At 42.8% G+C, this 22,105-nt stretch overlaps 1 pseudogene; it reads left to right on the top strand.

Annotated features, from left to right (window-relative positions):
- The first annotated feature begins 10,399 nt into the window (after positions 1-10,399).
- LOC104658951 lies at positions 10,400-21,788 on the top strand (annotated as a pseudogene).
- The last annotated feature ends 317 nt before the right edge of the window (positions 21,789-22,105 follow it).

Raw genomic sequence — 22,105 nt, 5'->3', positions numbered from 1 at the left:
CCTCTCAATGAAAATGTGGCGGTGGGGTCAACTGAAAACGGAATACGAACAGTAACAAATGGACTCTACTTAACAACAATGTAACTGCAATGAAGAGGTTAGGAAAGAAAAGTACTAACCTTGGTAATTTTAACTTTGGAAAATAGGATTTTGAATTTACATGAAAAGGGTAGAGACAAAAGGAACTATACACAAATACTGTACTCTAGTTAGTTAATTTATTTCTTACCGGTGTATACATTAGCAATTCTTTTTTTTTTTTTAACCTTTATTTTAGGTTCATGGGTACATGTGAAGGTTTGTTACACAAGGTAAACTTGTGTCACAAGGGCTTGTTGTACAGATTATTTCATCACCCAGGTATTAAGCCCAGTACCCAGTAGTTATCTTTTTCCCCTCCTCCCACTTCTCCCACCCTCCACCCTCAAGAATACCTCAGTTTCTGTTTTTTCCTTCTTTGTGTTTATGAGTTCTCATCACTTAGCTCCCACTTATAAGTGAGAACACATGGTATTTGTTTATCTGTTCCTGCATTAGTTAGCTAAGGATAATAGCCTCCAGCTCCATCCATGCTCCCACAAAATACATGATCTTGTTGTTTTTTTAATGGCTGCATAATATTCCATGGTGTGTATATACCACATTTTCTTTATCCAATTTGTCATTGATGGGCATTTAGGTTGATTCCATGTCTTTGCTATTGTGAATAGTGCTGCAATGAATATTCATTAGCACGTGTGCTGTATCTTTTTTTTTTTTTTTTTTTTTTTTGAGACAGGGTGTCACTCTGTTGCCCAGGCTGGAGTGCAGTGGCACAATCATGGCTCACTGCAGCCTTGACCTCTCCAGGCTCAGGTGATCCTCCCGTCTCAGCTTCCCTGGTAACTGGGACCATAGGCATGCACCACCACACCTGCCTAATTTTTGTATTTTTTGTAGAGATGGCTATTGGCCATGTTGCCCAGGCTGGTCTCAAAGTGCTGGGATTACAGCTGAGAGCCGCCACACCTGACCACATGTGTCTTTATGGTAGAGTGATTTCTATTCCTCTGGGTATATACCCAGCAATGGGATTGCTGAGTTGAATGGTGGTTCCGCTTTTAGCTATTTGAGGAATAGCCACATTGTTTTCTACATTGGTTGAACTAATGTACACTCCCATTAACAGTATCTAAGTGTTCCCTTTTCTCTGCAACCTTGCCAGCATCTGTTATTTTTTGACGTTTCAATAATAGTCATTCTGACTGGTGTGAGATGGTATCTCATTCTGGTTTTGATTTGCATTTCTCTGATGACCAGTGATGTTGAAGTTTTTTTTCATGTGCTTACTGGCCACATGTATGTGTTCTTTTGAAAAGTGTCTGTTCATGTCCTTTGCCCACTTTTTGATGGGGTTGTTTTTCTCTTGTAAATTTGTTTAAGTTCCTTATAGATGCTGGCTATTAGACCTTTGTGAGATGCATCGTTTGTAAATATTTTCTCCCATTCTCTAAGTTGTCTGTTTACTCCGTTGATAGTTTCCTTTGCTGTGCAGAAACTCTTAAGTTTAATTAGATCCCATTTGTCAACTTTTCCTTTTGTTGTGATTGTTTTTGGCATCTTTGTCATGAAATCTTTGCCCGTTCCTATGTCCAGGTTGTTATTGCCTAGGTGTCTTCCAGAGTTTTTATAGTTTTTGGTTTTATGTTTAAGTCTTTAATCCATTTTCAGTTGATTTTTGTATAATGTGTAAGGAAGGGGTCCAGTTTCAATCTTCTGCATATGGCTAGCCAGTTCTTCTATCACCTTTTATTAAATAGGGAGTCATTTCTCCTTTGGTTTGTCAGTTTTGTTGAAGGGCATAGGTGTGCATTCTTATTTCTGGGCTCTCTGCTCTGTTCCATTGGTCTATGTGTCTGTTTCTATACCAGTGCAATGCTGTTTGGTTACTGTAGTCCTGTAGTATAGTTTAAAGTTGGGTGATCCCTCTAGCTTTGATCTTTTTGCTCAGGATTGCCTTGGTTATTTGGGCTCTGTTTTGTTTCCATTTGAATTTTAAAATAGTTTTTTCTAGTTCTGTGAAGAATGTTGTTGGGCATTTGATAGGAATAGCATTGAATCTGTAAATTGCTTTGGGGCAGTATGGCCATTTTAATGACATTGATTCTTCCTATCCACAAGCATGGGATTATTATTGCATTTGTTTGTGTCTTCCCTGCTTTCTTTGAGCAGTGTTTTGTAATTCTCATTGTAGAGATATTTCACCTCCCTGGTTAGCTGTATCCCTAAGTATGCTATCCTTTTTGTGGCAATTGTAATTCTCAAATTAGAAAGGGATTGCCTTTCTAATTTGGCTCTTGGCTTGGCTCTTGGTGTATAGGAATGCTAGTTATTTTGGTACATTGAATTTGTTTTCTGAAACTTTACTGAAGTTGTTTATCAGCTAAAGGAGCTTATAGGCTGAGACTATGGGTTTTTTTAGATACAGTATCATGTGGTCTGCAAACAGAGATATTTTGACTTTCTCTCTTCTTATTTACATGCCATTTTTTCCTTTCTCTTGCCTGATTACTCTGGCTAGGAACAATTCTTAAACTACCTCACGTGTATTCCAAAAGTAAGCAAGTAAATAAATGTCCTGTTGATAATGAGAGCTGCGTTTCTCACTGTCAGAGAAATAAGTTATAAATAGGGAAAGAGAACAGGCTAGAATGAACCGTTTGGTATTGGAATTGAAGGTATTTCAGTATTTAATTATGGTTTTATTTAAATATATATTACAATAATATATTTTACAATAAATATATATTACAATAATATATTTTAATATATATTTTAAAATATATTTAAAACCATGATTATATATCCATACAGAAATTGATATAAAATATGCATAACATAAATATATTTCCCAGCTTTAACTGCTGAGAGGCCCTTGAAGCAATTATATTCCAGTAGTAATAAGTATATGTAGTGCCCAGATATTGGCTTTTAAATTCCATTCTTCAATAAAAAGGAACCAGGAGTCCCTGAAGAAATTACTGATTCTTGGGCTGAGGTGGGGAAAGTAGAAGAAAAGACTGTAATATCTTGTGGTTACAGAGAGTAGTAAAGAAGTGCTAAAAAAGATGGTTGAGCCGTGTCAAAAGGATACAAGATCCTCCTTGCAGGAGTTCCCAATAGCCAATCAAATCTGGGACAATTTGAGCAACAAAATAAATGATACATATATAATAATAAAATGGATTATAGTTCACAGAATAAAGTAAATATCAGGAGTCCATACTGTTGTCAATAAATAATTTAATAAACATATAATTAGGGAAGAAGGGACAGCTCTTCCTTACAATAGGATGCCAGTTAATAAATGTAAAAGTGGTAGAAACAGAAAATCATGATTTGGCAAACACTACACAGTAATAATCGTTAGAGACAAGAAATATCATGGGATGTTAAAATTATTGTATAAAAATATGGTAAGAAACCGGATATTTGCACAGTCTCAAAATATTCTGCTGCAAGATATTAATTATAAAGGGAAAATATAACTTTATAATGAAGCATGGCAGACACCATTTAAACCAAATGATCAAAGTTGACATTACTTTCTCATCAACAATGAGACATGTCAACATTATGTAACACCTGATGTACTGAGAAAGACAAAATATCAGTTCTGTGTTATTCTTTTCAAAAATACACAACTTGAATTCAAACATAGAAAAACATCAGACATACCCAAATTGAGAAACGTTCTAAAAAGACAACTGGCCAGTCCTCTCCAAATGTGTCCAGGCCATTAAAGATAGGAATTGTTCCAAGTTGGAGGAGACTAAGGAGATATGACGTCTAAATGCAATATATGGTCATGGATTGAATTCTGGAACAAAGAAGACCTTTCCTTCAAGATAGAGTTAGTATTGAACAAATCTTACCATGTCCATTGCTACACTGGCCTGAGACATCTCTCACCTGGGTTACTAAGATAGCCTTCTTGACTTCTCTGCTTTAAACCTTGTCCCCTGTGCTCTATTCCCAACCCAGCAGCCACACTTTAGTCTCATAATGTTCCTTTGCAGTGGCTCCTGATTTCACTCAGGATGAAAGACAAAGTGTTTACAATGGCCTAGGAGACTCTCCAGGATCAGGCCTCTCTCCTCACACCGTGCTGCAGTTCTGTCCATCTCCTTGTTGTTTCTTGAACACCTAGACACGCTTCTGCCTCAGGACCTTTGCATGAACTGTTCTCCTGGCCCAGAACACTCTTTTCCCCGATGTTCCGTAGCTCATTACCTCCATTCTGTCTTTTATTTAATAATTACTTTTTCAACAAGGCTTCAGCCCATCACCCCGTTGAATACTGCAAACTGCACGCTCCCTGCCCCCACACTCTTGATGTTCCTTACCCCGACTTACTTTTTCTTCATTCCATAGCAGCAAACCTTAATGTTTTGAGGAATCATCACACTGTTTTCCACAGCAGATGTACTATTTTACATTCCCATCACAATGTATGACAGTTCCAATTTCTCTACATCCTGCCAACACTCATTTTCTATTTTTTATTATAGTCACCTAAGTTAGTAGGTGTGACATGGTACCACTTCATGGTTTAGATTTTCATTTCCATGATCGTTAATGATGTTGAATATCTTTTCTTGCACTTATTGGGCATATTTAACCCTCTTTTGAGTTTTACTTTTTTGTGTGTATTATATTTTAATTTCCAAGGTTTTATTTCATAGGCTGTTTTTGCTTCATAATTGCCCTCACTAGTTTCATAACCTCCTTTTCTTCTTTGTGGGTGCTATTTCTACCTTATATCTTGGAAGGTTAATATATACTTATTTCAAAATCATTTTTTCAAATCATTGTCCTTTTATGTGTATTTCCATTCATGTTTGCCCATTTGTCGGATCTGCTGACTGAAAGACATTTTCTAATTCTTGTTTAAAGGATCATGGTCATCTGACCATGCTTCCTCAGTGGCCCTAGATGTGCATCACCCCAGGGCAAGTCCTGTGTTTCCTGCTCAGTCCTCCCTTTGTGCAGGTGGATCAACTTGGACCAGTATCTGGGCCCTGTGTGATGTGGATCTCATCTAGTCTCAGACTGCTCATTTGTTTCTGCTTCTGGTCCCCAGGCAAGGTTTCTGCAGCCTTAACCCATCACATTGACTGGGAGTGATTGTTTTCTCCTTTTTCACACTTTCTGTTCAGATGCAGAGCTGGGTGCTACAGCAGCTGCATGCTGCTGGAGTCTGCTGAGAGAGCATGCCAGAGCCAGGAACGAACGGAAAACCCCTTTTCTCCTGCAGTGTTTCTCTAGCATCCTGTACTCACAGAGCCTAAAATCATGCCAGCTGGTAAAGGAAAGCTATTTAAAAGGTCCAGTACCATATTTGCAGAGCAGGCAATAGAGAATGAATGAATCTGGAACTGAGAAATAATATACTGACAATGCTCGGTAGATTACAAATATCATCTCCAACTCTTTAACCCTTTCAATGATGCCTTTAGATAAACAGAAATTCATAATTTTAAAGTGTTCCAACTTGTAAGTTATTTCCTTCATGGTTAATGAGTTATTTTTGTGTCCTGTTTAAGAAATCTTTCTTGCTAAGGTTATGACAATTTTTAAATGTTATTTTCTAATAGCACCACTGTTTTATCTTTCACAATTAAATCTAATATCAAACTAGAATTGGTTTTTTTTTTTTTGCATGAATATGAAGTAGTCATTTTCCATGTGGTTATTTAATTACCCAGCACCATTCATTGAAAATACTATCCTTTTTTTCCCCACTGCTTTTCAGTGCCACCTTGGTTATAGATAAAATATCCATAATGAGTCTATTTCTGGACTCTATTCTGTTCTGGTTGTCTGTGTCTCAGTTGTCCCACATGTAACTATATCTAACCAAATAGATCCTTCACCATTTAGTTTCAATGTCCACCCCATCTAAGTAAACACATCTTCCATCCTGAGTTTATCATCATCTTAATTTCTTGGGATATAAATTTGATTGTGGTAGGCGAATTTCCAAAGAGTATATATCTTTATTTCAGTTGTTTTAACTTTACAAAAAGGGTCTCGTATACTTTATGGGGGACTTTTCAAAAACCTAACATTATATGAACTCTTTATGGTTTCTCCAGAAAGTGTTGAGGGTTTAGCTGAGGCACACATGAACTAAGCTGCCTCTGTGCAATGTTTGCCAGTGTCTGTCCTAATCTCCATCTCAGGCTAGCTGAACACCTTCCCCTGCCTTAGAATTTCTCATTTCCTTCCCATCTCACTCTCCACACTCTTTTACTCCTGCGTCCTAGGATCACCTTGCAATTAAACTACCTACTCACAAGTCAGATCCTGTTTTCAGGCAAACTCAAACCAGGGCAGTGGATAACTAGCTGCCTCTGGCACCACCCCTCATAGTTAATAATAGCAAAAATAATATGACACTTACCAGGCACTAGACACCAGACTGGGCAATTTACATATTGTACTTTATTTAATGTATATAATACCTTACGACATAGTCACTACCTGTTATCCCCATTTTGCCAACAATGAAACAAGCACAGAAGTTGTTAAGTTCAGTCATGTGCCGCATAAGACATTTTGGTCAACAATGAACTGCATATATGATGGTGGTCCCATAAGATTATAATATTGTGCATTTACCGTACCTTTTCTATGTTTAGATACACAAATACTTACCATTGTGTTATAATCGGCCACAGTATTCAGTAAAGTAACAGGTTGTGTAGATGTATAGTCCAGAAGCAATACCATATACCCTAGGTGTGTAGTAGGCCATACCTTCTAGGTTTGTGTAAGTACACTCTATGATATTTGCGCAATAACAGAATTACCTAACAATACCTTTCTCAGAACATATCTCCATATTTAAGGGATGCACAACCATGGCTTGTCAGAGGTCACATAAGTAAGTGGCAGAGCCAGTATGCAAATCAGAGCTGTCTGGTGTCTGAGTGCATGCTCTCAACCACTTTTCTACACTTCCTCTCACTGCCCAAGGTATATCACGAAGATTTCATAAAAGACAAGTGGAATAGACCTATGTGTACAGAATGCAAATGTAAAGTAAGACACTAATATTTATTAGGCTGAAAGATCACAGAGGGCATAAACAGATGTCTATCCATTAGTTAGCCCCACTGCACCTACTCCGTGGTGGTCAGTAGAGCTGGATGATTGATAATTACACCCACAAGCATAGTTCATCATGGCCAAGGAATAGAACTTGAACATGCACATTTCCCTTCTTCTGTGAGGTATATGCCCTTTCCCCACATCTACTCTATAAAGACCCGACAAATGCCAGTTAACCCAAGAGTTGGGAGAACCTGGGACAAGTTGGGTCCCTCACGTTAAGGCTTAGTTTCCTTAGCATCAAATGTGGCAGAAGCATGACGTTGTAGCAAAAGCATGGACTTTGGAGTCAGGCTCACTTGGATTCAAATCCTAGCTCAGCAATTGCTGGCTGTGTGACATTAGTTGTATTATTTAATCTCTCTGAATATCAATCTTTTCATAGAAAAAGTTGGGATGATTTTAGCCTATTCATCAGGACTTAGAAAAATTTGCAAGTGGCAAACACTCAAAGAAGCTCAAGCAACAAGGGCATGTATTAGTTCTCTTTATGCAGGTGGGCCTAGATCACAGTCTTGTGCTCACGCACTCTCTCTCTTCCCCCCCGCCCCCCACAACACACATATGCACAAACGCACACACATGCATACGCGAACATCTCTGCCAGCTTTTATTTGATATTATTCTGCAGCTAATCTTCATCTGGTCAAAACAATCACTACTGAAATCCCCAAGCTTGTATTTTTCCAGTGAAAATACTTGTTTCACCTAATAATTATATTTCAATCTCAAGAATGACTCTAGGCCGGGCGCAGTGGCTCAGGCCCGTAATCCCAACACTTTGGGAGGCCGAAGCAGTTGGATCACCTGAGATCAGGAGTTCAGGACCAGCCTGACGAAAATGGCGAAACCCTGTCTCTACTGAAATTACAAAAAATTAGCCAGGCGTGGTGGTGGCACCTGTAATCCCAGCTACTCAGGAGGCAGAGGCAGGAGAATTGCTTGAACCCGGAGGCAGAGGTTGCAGTAAGCTGAGATCACAAAATTGCACTCCAGCCTGAGGCAACAAGAGAAAAATTTCACCGCCAAAAAAAAAAAAAAAAAAAAAAAAAAAAAGAAAGAATGACTCTAATGGCCTCATGGGAGTCATGCATGACTCCTGGTGTCATCATTGTTTCTAGGGGAATGAAGTTCTACAATTTTTCTGGACTGAAATAAGGTACCCATTGCTGAGGTTAGAATTGGGAGAGGGTAACACGAACACTCTTCACCTGGTTAGAAGTACACTGGATAGGGGAAAGGTGAATTTCTGAGGAAGGACTTTGGAACCAACAAAATCCAAAATAACCTGTGGTATTATGGTGAAAACATGCTAGAATATGACACATAAAGCACCTGGTTTTTTTTTTTTTTTTTTTTTTTTTGAGACGGAGTCTTGCTCTGTTGCCCAGGCTGGAGTGCAGTGGCACAATCTCGGCTCACTGCAAGCTCTGTCTCCCGGGTTCATGCCATTCTCCTGCCTCAGCCTCCCGAGTAGTTGGGACTACAGGCGCCCGCCACCACGCCTGGCTAATTTTTTGTATTTTTAGTAGAGACGGGGTTTCACTGTGTTAGCCAGGATGGTCTCGATCATCTGACCTCATGATCCGCCCGCCTCAGCCTCCCAAAGTGCTGGGATTACAGGCGTGAGCCACCACGCTCGGCCAAGCACCTGGTATTTTATGCCTGTTTCAGACTACATGGAAGGAACCATTGTTCCTGCTACAACAATTAGCAAAAGCCAACTAAATTACAAAAATTATGTTGTTAAATGCATCAGAGCACTATGGAGGCTCTGATGAGATGAGAATCTTCCTGAGGTGAGATGAAAAGAGCCAGCCACCTTTTTTCTCTGCAGACATTTGCTGATTTTGTACACATGCTGAGATATGCCCAAGAAGAAAACCAATTGCTAAGGAAAGGCGAAATCAGCAACACATTTAAAGGTCACACTGAACTAAAATGACATGTGGAAAACTTCTGGGACCCCAAATACGTGACCAGTTTTCAAAAGGGCATTTGCTAGTTTCTGGAGTCATGCAGGAGGCTGTTAAACCTTCCCAAAAGCAGCCGGGTGCAGTGGCTCAAGCCTGTAATCCCAGCACTTTGGGAGGCCGAGACGGGCGGATCACGAGGTCAGGAGATCGAGACCATCCTGGCTAACACGGTGAAACCCCATCTCTACTAAAAAAAAAATACAAAAAAAAAAAAAAAAAAAAAAAACCTAGCTGGGCGACGTGGCAGGCGCCTGTAGTCCCAGCTACTCGGGAAGCTGAGGCAGGAGAATGGCATAAACCCGGGAGGCAGAGCTTGCGGTGAGCCGAGATCGCGCCACTGCACTCCAGCCTGGGCGACAGAGTGAGACTCTGTCTCAAAAAAAAAAAAAAAAAAAAAAAAAAACCTTACCAAAAGCTTCTAAAAGGCGGAGTGAATTCTCTTACAGTGTTTTCATGGTACTTTTAGAAAACAAAGACTTATCACGGGAAAGTGTCCACCTCAAACGTGTGTCTTCCGTTCGAGACATTTGCCAGATTTGAAGCTGCATGGAGCAGGAGGCCATAGAGTTGAGCTGGGAACTTCTGATGACGAGAGATGAACCCCCTTAAGTCTTTCAAAACTTAAGAACAGATAGATATCCACCAATTGTCAAACAAAATCCCACAGAAATCATTCCAGAGCAATAGGGACAAATCAGAGGCAGATGAATATTTCAAAAGCTACAACTCAACCCTGACCCAGCTCAGTCCCTAAATAGATTGGAATTAGCTGGCTTGGCACTCTGTCTGCATAACCAAAGAAAAGAAGGATGGCCAGGCGCGGTGGCTCACGCCTGTAATACCAGCACTTTGGGAGGCCGAGGCGGGTGGATCACGAGGTCAGGAGATCAAGACCATCCTGGCTAACATGGTGAAACCCCATCTCTACTAAAAATTAGCCGGGCATGGTGGTGGCGCCTGTAGTCCCAGCTACTCGGGAGGCTGAAGCGGGAGAATGGCATGAACCCGGGAGGCAGAGCTTGCAGTGAGCCGAGATCGTGCCACTGCACTCCAGCCTGGGCAACAGAGCAAGACTCCATCTCAAAAAAAGAAAAGAAAAGAAAAGAAAAGGATATTTTTCAATGAAACAAAAACTCAGCCAGAGTCCTTACAGTTTATATACATAATTTCCAGTACACTCAAAAATGACAAGATCAGAGAAATGACAGTAGAAAGCTGGGACTGCCCCATCATCACCCACATGTTCACCATGATGAAAACATGCAGCTATGGATGTGTTGCAGGGTGAGCAAGAAGGGAGCATCTAGGTTCTAACAGTGTGCAAGAGTATGGGTTTCTATTACCTCTCAGTTGCCACTGCTCAATCTGTGCAGGAATAAAATGCTAATTATTTAGTTCGATGTTCATGAGTATCATGGGAGGGTTGTGGGGCTTCTTCTTTGGTAAAAATGTTTGGGCTGGGCGCGGTGGCTCACGCCTGTAATCCCAGCACTTTGGAAGGCCAAGGAGGGCAGATCACTTGAGGTCAGGAGTTTGAGACCAGCCTGGCTAACATGGCGAAACTCCATCTCTACTAAAAGTATAAAAGCTGGGTGTGGTGGCACGCACCTGTAATGCCAGCTACTCAGGAGGCTAAGGCAGGAGAATCCATTGAACCCGGGAGGCGGAGGTTGCAGTGTGCCCAGATTGTGCCATTGCACTCCAGCCTGGGCAACAAGAGTGAAACTACATTTCAAAAAAAAAAAAAAAAAGTTTGATGAGAGGCTGGCAGAACCCATGGAAACATAGTCCTTGGTGTAGAATTTCACATTTTCTCAGCCTCCCAACAACCTGCAGCTGGAGTGGGAACACTCTGGTGTAATTAGTTTCTGCAGTTCAAACACAGACTTCCAGGAACACTGGTTACAGTCAGGTCCTGTGGAAGAGCCAAGGGCAGGGCAGAGCAGGAGAAACTAAATAATTCAGGAAAGAAGTGAAAAGAATATGTCAGTTGAGTTGTGAATACCCTGGAATTAACGTAATCTAATACTGAACACATAGCAAGGGCTTCATTAGGCTTCTCCTCATTTTGAGAAAGACACTGTCTACATTCTGCACCCGTTTTCCCTAGGACCCCATGTGAAGCTCCATGTTGATCTTCCCAATATCATCATCTACCTTTTATTTTTTTTCTTTCATTAAAAAAGGTCTTTTTCTTCTGTTGTGCAGACAGAGTGAAAGCCAGCTAATTCCAATCTATTTAGGGATTGAGCCAGGTCAGGGTTGAGTCGCAGCTTTTGAAATATTCATCTACTTTCGATTTGTCCCTGTTGCTCTGGAATGACTTCTCTGGGATTTTGTTTGACAGTTGGTGGATATCTATCTCTTCTTAAGTTTTGAAAGACTTAAGGGGGTTCATCTTTCGTCATAAGTTCCCAGCTCAACGCTATGGCCTCCTGCCCCGTGCAGCTTCAAATCTTGAAGGGAAGACACACGTTTGAGGCAGACGCTTTCCCGTGATAAGTCTTTGTTTTCTAAGCACCAAGAAAACACTGTAAGAGAATTCACTGTAAGAGAATTCGCTCTACAGTTAGAAGGTTTTGGTAAGGTTACATCATCAGTAATCTAATATTGAACACATAGCAAGGGCTTCATTGGACTTCTACTAATTTTGAGAAAGAAAACATCTACGTTCTGTGCCTGTTTTCCCCAGGACCCTGTGTGAAGCTCCATGTTGCTCTTCCCAATATCATCAGTTGCCTAGGATGTTGTGCCTACCTCTTTCCATTCTCATTTAAAATGTGTCTGGTCTCATCATTCCATTCCTAGCTAACAGGAAAAGCTAAACTACAGGCATGATAATATTAAAAGTAATGGCAGAAACCACAACTACTTTTGCACCAACCTAATAGGAGCTCTGTAATGAACTTAAACTGGCAAAATATGTGTATTTTAACAGGACAGTTTGAAGCCCCGTCTATAGAGTTGGCTCATTCCATACTTATTTCTTGGGTACCTACTACATAGAAGCCACTGTGCTGAGTACAGTGTGTGATACTTCTGGAACCAGGCTCCCACAAGTCTTTAAAAATGATGAGAGGAATGACGTATCCCGGAGAACTCAGAGGCTGCTCTGAACTTTACATACATTCTTTCATCTTAGGCTGAGGAAACACTCAGAGAGCTTATCTACTAACATCATGCTGCAAAGAAGACTCTCCAAACATAGGAAGAGAGCACTTAGAAAGTTTTCTGGAGTGTTAAAGGGACGAACACTATCCTGTTAAAGGATTGAGAGGTCAGAGGCATGGATGTGAGATGGGGGAAATCTTAAGAACAGCTGGAAAGGTGATGTTTTGGCTGCTTTGACATGGGTGAGGAAAAGAGCAGTCTCAGACAAGACAAATGAACAGGTGCATGTTGTCTTCACCTAGGAAAGAGCTGTGGAGAAGATGTTAGGAGCTATTTTCACATCTGACTTGGATTGTGACGCCTTTCAACCTTTCAAAACTCTGTTTTTGTAAGTTAGGAATATTGCCACCAGGTGGCAGCAGTTATCAGGGTTAAGTTTTTATATGCAGGCAGGAAAAATCTAGGAAAGATGAGAAAAGCAATTAACATACTTTTCCATAGAAATTATTTTTATTATACTTTAAGTTCTAGGGTACATGTGCACAACGTGCAGGTTTGATACATAGGTATACATGTGCCATGTTGGTTTGCTGCACCCATCAACTCATCATTTATGTTAGGTATTTCTCCTAATTCTATCATTTCCCCAGCCTCCTACCCCCCAGGTAGGCCCCAGTGTGTGATGTTCCCCACCCTGTGTCCAAGTGATCTCATTGTTCAATTCCAACCTACGAGTAAGAACATGCGATGTTTGATTTTCTGTCCTTGTGATAGTTTGCTGAGAATGATGGTTTCCAGCTTCATCCATGTCCCTGCAAAGGACATGAACTCATCCTTTTTAATGGCTGCATAGTATTCCATGGTGTATATGTGCCACATTTTCTTAATCCAGTCTATCACTGATGGACATTTGTGCTGATTTCAAGTCTTTGCTATTGTGAGTAGTGCTGCAATAAACATACGTGTGCATATGTCTTTATAGTAGCATGATTTATAATCAGGCAAGTCTATCCAACAGACAATGGAGGAGCAGGGTGTACTGGAAACGTTTCTTAGGGACCACCCAAAGGCTGATCCAATTGCCAAGTATTGTTTCAATAATGATGCTGTTGCTTATGAGCCCATCACCAACTACATGTGAGTGATGGGGCAGAGAGTGTCCATAACCCTTGCATAACCACCATTCTTAGACATTCACTTATACTGCTCATTAGCTGTAATTTTTGACTAGTTACTAAACCACAGTCTCACCTTTCTATGGAAAGAATCAGAACAAGTTATGAGTTGGTACCATCTAAGAGTATAGTAATTCCTTTTCTTTCCTCCTTTCTTCTCATTGCTGGCCCATCCTGCTAAAGCCTCATTTATATGGTTAAGAGATTCATGGTAGAAATGTTCAAGTCAACTGAGAGATCCAAAGGAAGTCCTGGCAATGAGCTGCAGGGGAAAGAAGGAAAATACATGTGAGACTGTCAGACAAAAGCTCCAGTGGCTCAGATACTGCATCTCTCTCTCTCTTTGGAAAGACGCACAGTCCCCAGAGCAAATGTCTGAATGTTCTCAAGCCCACCATGTCTCATCAGAGCATCTTGACATTCTCTTGTCCTGTGGACTGTCGTTAGTGAGATGTTATGTTACATGTCCGAGCTGGAAGCCACATTAGAGATCTTCTATTTCAACTCCCACATTTTATAGATGAAGAAACTAGAGGCAGGTAAGTGACATGACTGGCCCAAGTTAACTTAGAGCTTAAACTACCTTCCAGTGAAAAGCTCTTCTTTCTCTCCATGCTATCTCTTCTCCAGCTGCCTGGCACCCTCTGCTAGTGTGTGACCGGGAGGGAGGAAAATGGTGGTAGAAGTATCTAACATTGAAAGGGAAGGGAAGAGGAGTGGGGTGTGTGTGTGTGTGTGTGTGTGTGTGTGTGTGTGTGTGTGTCTGGACACTGGGAAAACAGAAAAAGTGATTGTTTCCTCAATTCTGGGTACCCCAGTGTAGTGAAGATATCAGCTTATTGTAAAAGTAGAAAACACATTTGGAAGAGGATATTGTCTTGCCATATTAAGTCTTGGCTGGCTAAAGGCTTTCAATTAGGGACAAAAAGTATAATCTTGAAAGGAACTAACTCCAGATGGGAAGGAGAACTTGTGGGATAAGCCTCTCATTGCCCCATGAAAATGATTTGGGCAGAGTGTGGCTTCCTGTGAGTTAACTGCTTGTCCATTCTTAAGACAAGACTTGGTTGCTTAATGAAGGTGATAAACCTTTCTTTTGCGGTCTTTCTACTTTGGGGAGATCAGCATTGGGACACCACCCAAAAATTTCCTAGTCCTCTTTGACATGGGCTCTTCCAATCTCTGGGTGCCCTCCATCTACTGCCAGAGCCAAGCCTGCTGTGAGTATGTCACCATCACCCTTCACACCATGAGGGGAGCAGATAGAGGGGCAGAGCTGGGTTTGAGTGCAGGCGTATCATTCTAAGTCCTGAGTTCTCTGTGCATATCCATCACGTATCCTCCTTCTGTTTGGAACATCTAGAAATTGCTCTCAATCTATCACTTCAGCACCACTTTTCAGAAGTGCTGACTTTTTTGGAGACAGAGAGCAGTAACAGACTAAGGCTTCCTTTCCTTCCTCCCAGCTCCCTCCTGTGGCCGAGTATTCCTGGCAAGTCTGAGGCAATCTTTCCCTCAGAGAATGGTCAGCTGGAAGGAATTTGGGCAATGTGTGTCATAGACTTTTCTAGGACTAGCACAGTTTGTCTACAAGAAAAGATCTAGGGTGATGCCCTATCCCAGCCTTGGTCTGATGAGCCCAATCCATCAAGGATAAGTAGCCTTCATGTGTTTTGGAAAACTGCAAATGAAATTAATATTCAATTTTGTCTTTCTACAGCCGATCACAACAGGTTCAACCCCAGCCTGTCCTCCACCTTCAGAAACAATGGACAAACCTATACACTGTCCTATGGGAGTGGCAGCCTGAGTGTGTGACACTGTGACTGTAAGTGGTGTTTTCATAGCCTCTGAGTGTGTGACTGGGCTGTGACACTGTGACTGTAAGTGGTGTTTTCATAGCCTCTGAGGGTGTGTGGTTTGGCTCCCATTTTCGAGAGTCTTACACCTTATTAGAGAAATCCATGCTTACTAATTAGGTCCAAGCTTCCCAGAAGCTGAGTGTTGGAAGGAACACAAAACCTATCTAACTCAGCCTTCGTCCCAAGATGTAAATTGCTTCCACAGCAGTCCTGACTGCAGGAAGCCTTTATGTTGTGCTAAAGTTGTTGTGTCTTCTTGCAACTTTGCTGTGTGGTCCTAACTCTGCCCTCTGGAAACGCACAGATAGGTCTACTTCCTCTTCCACCCAGTTGCACTTTGCATATTTGAAGACAAGCCTTTTTACTATTTTCTTATTTCTTTAGTTCAAACACCTACAATTCCTCTAATCATTCTTGCACATGGATTGTTCAGTATGAAACCATTCAATTCCTTCACTGTCCATGGAAGTGGAAACTATAACTCCAGAAAAAACTTCTTCCACTTCTCCAGCATCCACACTCTTTTTTCCAAGACACACATGATTGGAAAGGTTGGTCTTTCACCCTCCACTCCCACCCTTGTGGTTGGGTTCTGCATGAAAGAAGCTGATGGTCTCTCTCTAGGAGGCTTTCTGGATCCCATACCCTGTGCACATAAATCTGGGAAGCTGTGCGATTTGTGCACCTGAATTGTCAAGCTATACTGTCTGCTTGCCATAGGTTCGTAACACCATCGTCAATAACCAGGAGTTTGGCCTGAGTGAGAATGAGCTCAGTGACCTCTTCTACTATTCAGATTTTGACGGGATCCTGGGAATGGCCTACCCAAGCATGGCAGTGGGGAATTCCCCGACAGTGATGCAGGGGATGCTGCAGCAGGGCCAGATCTTCAGCTTCTACTTCACCCATTGAGAACCTTCGTCCTGTGAAGGGCTCAGAAAATGAGGGTCCATGGGGATTCCAGGCAACCCAAGATCAGATGGGGTCCAGGTTATAAGGTGTTCTGACACAATGAGTATTACTTGCTATATAAAATTCCCATATTTCAGAAAATTTGGGAAAAATCTTATTTTAAATACACTTTAAGAACTTTAAATTAGGTCAGGTGAGGTGTCTCATGCCTATAATTCCAGCACTTTGGGAGGCCGAGGCGGGCGAATCACAAGGTCAGGAGATTGAGACCATCCTGGCTAACACGGTGAAACTCCATCTATACTAAAAATACAAAAAAATTAGCCGGTGTTGGTGGTGGGCACCCATAGTCCCTGCTACTCAGGAGGGTGAGGCAGGAGAACGGCGTGAACCTGGGAGGTAGAGCTTGCAGTGAGCTGAGATCGCACCACTGCACTCCAGCCTGGGTGACAGAGTAAGACTCCATCTCGGGAAAAAAAAAAAAAAAAAAAAAAAGAATTTTAAATTATATTAGCTATAAGCTACATGATGACTTTTCATAAAATTGAGTAACTGTCCTTCAGGGTTTATTTAGGAAATCTGGAGACTGCTATGTTAGCACTAAAGAACAAGCCACATGAGCATTACTAGTAAAGAGAACTATAAAGCAGGAATAATCATAATACTAAGTCTGGCTTTATAAAGTGTTCTCCTAGCAGTTACTTCAAATGTCATCTCAAAAATCCTGATATTAGCCCCATCTTGCCAGGGAGCAAATGGAGGCTCAAACACATTGTTAGAATTGATCAAGGTCACTCACGGTAGGTGTGAAGCCAAGACTCAAACTCAAATATCTTGATCACAAATCCAATACTTTTCTTGCTCTGCTTGGCACTGAACTTTTGTGCCAAACTTTATCCCTTGCTCCTTCTTTCCCAAACACACGATCCTCAAAGTACCTGAAGTTCACCTGTCTTTCTTCTACGACTGGCCAGCATAAGGAGCACAAAAGGCCGAAGTCCTTTCAGTATTGTCTAGTTAATGACCTGACCATGATGGGAGCATGCCTCTCAGAGTGCACTTGCGGGCTCTCTCAGGCTCCATTCTAGTTGTCCCCAAAACCGTTTCCTGTTGTTCTCACTTCCTCCCAGGGAGGGTTTCTCTGGGATGCTTTTCTAGTTCGTTTTTGGGTGCCTGGTTTCTCTTCCCATCTTCTTTATGGGCATCGTGTCTAGTAGTTTGGTGTTACTCTGAGAAGTCTCCTCCTGTGCCTCAGCAGGCCAAGTCTGAGAGCAGCTCAGAGGACAGCGTCCCCTCATCTGTGGCACCCGTCTGAGGGAGTGCGGGAAGGAGAGAGGCGAGAGAACTGCCTCACTGACTGTGTGTGGACACTCACGTTCTTCTACATCTCTCCCTAGCCAACCAACCCGCCAGTATGGTGGAGAGCTCATCCTTGGAGGTGTGGACCCCCAACTGTATTCTGGTCAGATTATCTGAACCCCTGTCACCCGGGAACTGTACTGGCAGATTGCCATCGAGGAGTAAGTAGAGAGGGCACCTCCTGTGGATTGTGGACACTCGCAGGGTGTTCCTCCAGCTTAACAACATTTCCTGTTCCTCCACATCACACAGGTTTCTTAAATAGAATCACCAGCCCCAGGCTGAGGTGGTCCTGGAGCTCAGAAGACACTGGTGTCTGGCGCTAGACTTTTTGAACTGGGTACTGAGCCTCAGCATGCTGGCAGGTTGGTCATTCCTAGGCACGTGAATCTATGTTTCTATCTTGGAAGCTTGATGATTTCCATCAGCATAATCTTTACCACTTCTATCATTAGTGAAAGTAATAGCTGTCATTGATGTTTTATATATGCCAGGTACTATATGAAGTATTTTATTTATTTATTTATTTGAGACAGAGTGTCACTCTGTCGCCCAGGCTGGAGTGCAGTGGCATGATCTCGGCTCATTGCAACCTCTGCCTCTGGGGTCCGAACCATTCCCTTGCCTCAGCCTCCTGAGTAGCTGGGATAACAGGTGCCCACCACCATGCCCAGCTAATTTTTTGTACTTTTAGTAGAGATGGGCTTTCACCATGTTGGTCAGGCTGGTCTCAAACTCCTGACCTCAAGTGATCTACCCATCTTGGCCTCCCAAAGTACTGGGATTATAGGTGTGAGCCACCGTGCCCGGCCTAAGTACTTTGAATATATTATTGCATATAATTTTCACAAGAGCACTATAAGGAGGTCAGCAATATGTTTCATTCTATAAAGAAATCAAGCCTCTGAGGGCTAAGTAACTTGTCCAAAGTCACACATTTTATAAGGCCAAAATTTGAGCACAAGCTTATCTGATCTGCATTGGAATCAGATAAGCTTGTGCTCAAATCAGTTATTTCTACACCCAAGAATTCTCTGTCACATGCCAGTTGAAGACAAAACTCCTTTGATCTGTATTTAAGACCATACAAAGTCTCGGCTCCACCTATCAATACAGCCTCTCAGTGCTTCACGATATTTTTTTTTTTTTTTTTTTTTTTTGAGACGGAGTCTCACTCTGTCACCCAGGCTGGAGTGCGGTGGCCGGATCTCAGCTCACTGCAAGCTCTGCCTCCCGGGTTCACGCCATTCTCCTGCCTCAACCTCCCGAGTAGCTGGGACTACAGGCGCCCGCCACCTCGCCCGGCTAGTTTTTTGTATTTTTAGTAGAGACGGGGGTTTCACCGTGTTAGCCAGGATGGTCTCGATCTCCTGACCTCGTGATCTGCCCGTCTCGGCCTCCCAAAGTGCTGGGATTACAGACTTGAGCCACCGCACCCGGCGCTTCACGATATTTAGCACAGACTTCAACAAGTCCTTGCACCTGGCCATGATTTTCTTGCTTTTGTTCTTTTAATCATGCCACCTGGAGTGCTTACTTGACTTGTAGGCATTCCTCAAAGCCCAGATTAATTCGTATCTTCTCCTAAAAATCCTCCCAGGGGCCCAGAGCACAGTGATTTATTTCTCTCTCTTTTGATCCTATAATGCTTACCTGTGCTGCTGTCACAATTAACATGTCCTAGTCATTGGGCAAGGCAGTGGGGAAACAGCCCAACCTACAAGAGTAGAAAGAGGTAAGAACTTGGCAGATTATCTGTACGTGGAATAGAGGTGTCTTTTCATATAGCCCAATTCTACTCATCCTTTATCACTTCCTCAGAAAAATCCTTGTTCTGGCTTCCCAAACTAGATCAAGTCCTCTTTTCTCTGGCACATTGCAATGTGCACCTATCAGGGCTGCAATTAGACATCATTTGTGTGTCTTTGTTAAGTGTCTGGGCTCTCCACTAGACTGTGGTGTATGTCTTGTTTACCATTGTATCTCCAAGTGCCTTGCATGACACCTGGCTCGTAGACAGATCTCAACACATCTATGTGGGATGAAGAGGAAGGGTAGAGCAGTAGAAAAAAGCAAGACAAGGAATCAGAGACTGAATCATGTAAGACGCTATGTACCACATGACAGGGTTTATCAGCTACTGCCTTACAGTGTTAGTGTTAGTCATGGCTTGATTAATTGTGTTGTTTCATCTCTATTAGAATAAGCTCCTTAAAACAGTAAGCACAAATTACCCACTCCTTGTATCACCATAAACCCTGAAAGAGTGTATTACACATAGTAGGTGCTCAAAATGCAGCTATTTATTGATTACAAGCCCTGACTGTGTTTGGCACTATGTACTGGACCCCATATAGGTAGATGAAAGAAGATAAGACGCAGGCTCTGTCTTCCTAGAGCTTTCAGTCAGAGGTGGAGTGGGCACCAGATCAAGACTGAGGATGCGACTCCAATAATTACAAATGCACTGAAGCATTTCATGGGCAGATGTGTAACAGGAGTGGCTTGGCTGCCTGGAAGAGGAAGAACATCAGAGCTGCTGGGTTGGGGGAGAAGGGATGACATGGCTCATGTTTTCAGTAGAGGCACTGGATTCTCTTTGTCCTGGTGTCCCCCCCAGATTTGCCATTGGTAACCAGGCCACTGGCTTGTGCTCTGAGGGTTGCCAGGCCATCGCGGATACCAGGACCTTCCTGCTGGCAGTTCCCCAGCAGTACATGGGCTCCTTCCTGCAGGCAACAGGAGCCCAGCAGGCTCAGAATGGTGATGTGAGTAACCAGAAGCCAAGGGCTTTTCTGCACACCCAGACAGACTCAACACAGGTGCCTGAGTGCAAGGAGTTCACAACAGAGAGGAGGAAGGGTAGGATGGGACCTGAGGCTTTGGTAGGAAAGATGGGTGGGGACACAGCATAGCATTTCTGTCATGAACTTTCAATGCAAGGAAGGGGAAGGGGAGGGAGTAACACCATCTCTCCTCAGACTGATTGAGTATGGGGTGAATGGTTGTCAGGAGGTGCTATGAATCCACTGTAGGTCCTGGGGGCAAATTTCAGCTTTCTGGCCACTATCATTTGACTGCTCTGAAATATTAGAGTCAACACATTTCTCCATTCCTTCTGGTTTCTTTGTCCCGTAGGAATACATCTTTGGCTGTCACTCTGAGTAGCCTTCTCTCCCCACACCTGCCCGCTTTGTACTCATATCTGTTGTTTTCTTCTCCCCACATGCAAGAATCTATTCCAAGACTAAACCTTGATTTTTCAGGTTATGTGTGTGTGTGTGTGTGCGCACGCACACATCTGTGCACGTGCATGCATACATGTGTGCACATGCTATGGTGAGTACATGGACGTGTGCACACAAATGTGGATATGAGTGTGTGGGAGAGTAGGCTTCCACAAGTGTGTGCCCATGCCTTTTCTCCGTAATTTTCACTTTCCGAGGCTAGAGACTCTGTTCTAGAATAAGCCTCATTCTTTATGACCATATCAATACAACCAAAATCCAAAAGCTGAGATGTATTTAAGGAGAGGACGGAAGACAGCAAGCGGGCCTGGTCAGAGTTATTCCTGGGAAGGCCAGGCCTTCCATGCTCTGAAACAGCCTTTACTGGAAGGTTGAGGGGAAAGTCTTACAGGGAAGTCACGGGAACAAAGTGGGCCTTGGGCCTTTTACCTGGACTCCTAGTCCCCTGGAGCGCCTCAGCTTTGCCTCTTCCCGCTCTCAGTTTGTGGTCCACTGCAGCTACATACAGAGCATGCCCACCATCACCTTCATCATCGGTGGGGCCCAGTTTCCTCTGTCTCCCTCTGCCTATGTCTTCAATGTACGTATTCACTCCTGGCTTCCTGGGTACTGGGATTCGGTGGGCCCAAACAGGTGTTCCATGTCCCAGCTCACATCTGGGCACCTATGATGTGAGCGGGGCACCAGGGATCAGGCTGAGGCTGAACAGGAATTCAGGGCCCCCTATAGGTGTCATGCAATATAAGGTGGGGAGTCCCTGTGGGGAAAGGTCTCTACAGTACAGCTAGTTGTATCTTCATGTCCTTTGTCTCTTCAGAACAATGGCTACTGCAGGCTCGGAATTGAGGCCACCTAACTGCCCCTCCCTCAGTGGGCAGCCCCTCCCTCAGTGGGCAGCCCCTCTGGATTCTGGGGGATGTCTTCCTCAAGGAATATTACTCTGTCTATGACATGGCCAACAATAGGGTGGGCTTTGCTTTCTCTGCCTAGACTAGCCAGCAACTGCTGTCTCCACCCTCTCTGCAGGACTCTGGGATCGTCCTGGTGTTTCTGTGGGTCCATGGCAGCATTTTTAATGATCCTGACTCCCTCTGCTCACTAGAGTCTTACTTTCTGGAACTAATAAATTGGAAAACTCCAAACACCTTTAATGTTCATTCCCAGATGTCTTTTTTGGTGTGTTCTGCTTTTTGTGGCTTATTCTAAGTTGAAACTTAGCAACAGTTACTACAGGCGATCAGTTAGTTAATCAATGGGAGAGAAATACAAGGAGGCAATCTCTGCCTGAGTATGGAACTGCAGCATAG

The sequence above is a fragment of the Rhinopithecus roxellana genome, chromosome 8 (genome assembly GCF_007565055.1).
Source record: "Rhinopithecus roxellana isolate Shanxi Qingling chromosome 8, ASM756505v1, whole genome shotgun sequence".
In the NCBI taxonomy this organism is placed as follows: Eukaryota; Metazoa; Chordata; class Mammalia; order Primates; family Cercopithecidae; genus Rhinopithecus; species Rhinopithecus roxellana.
This window is presented reverse-complemented; position numbering and strand designations above follow the sequence as displayed.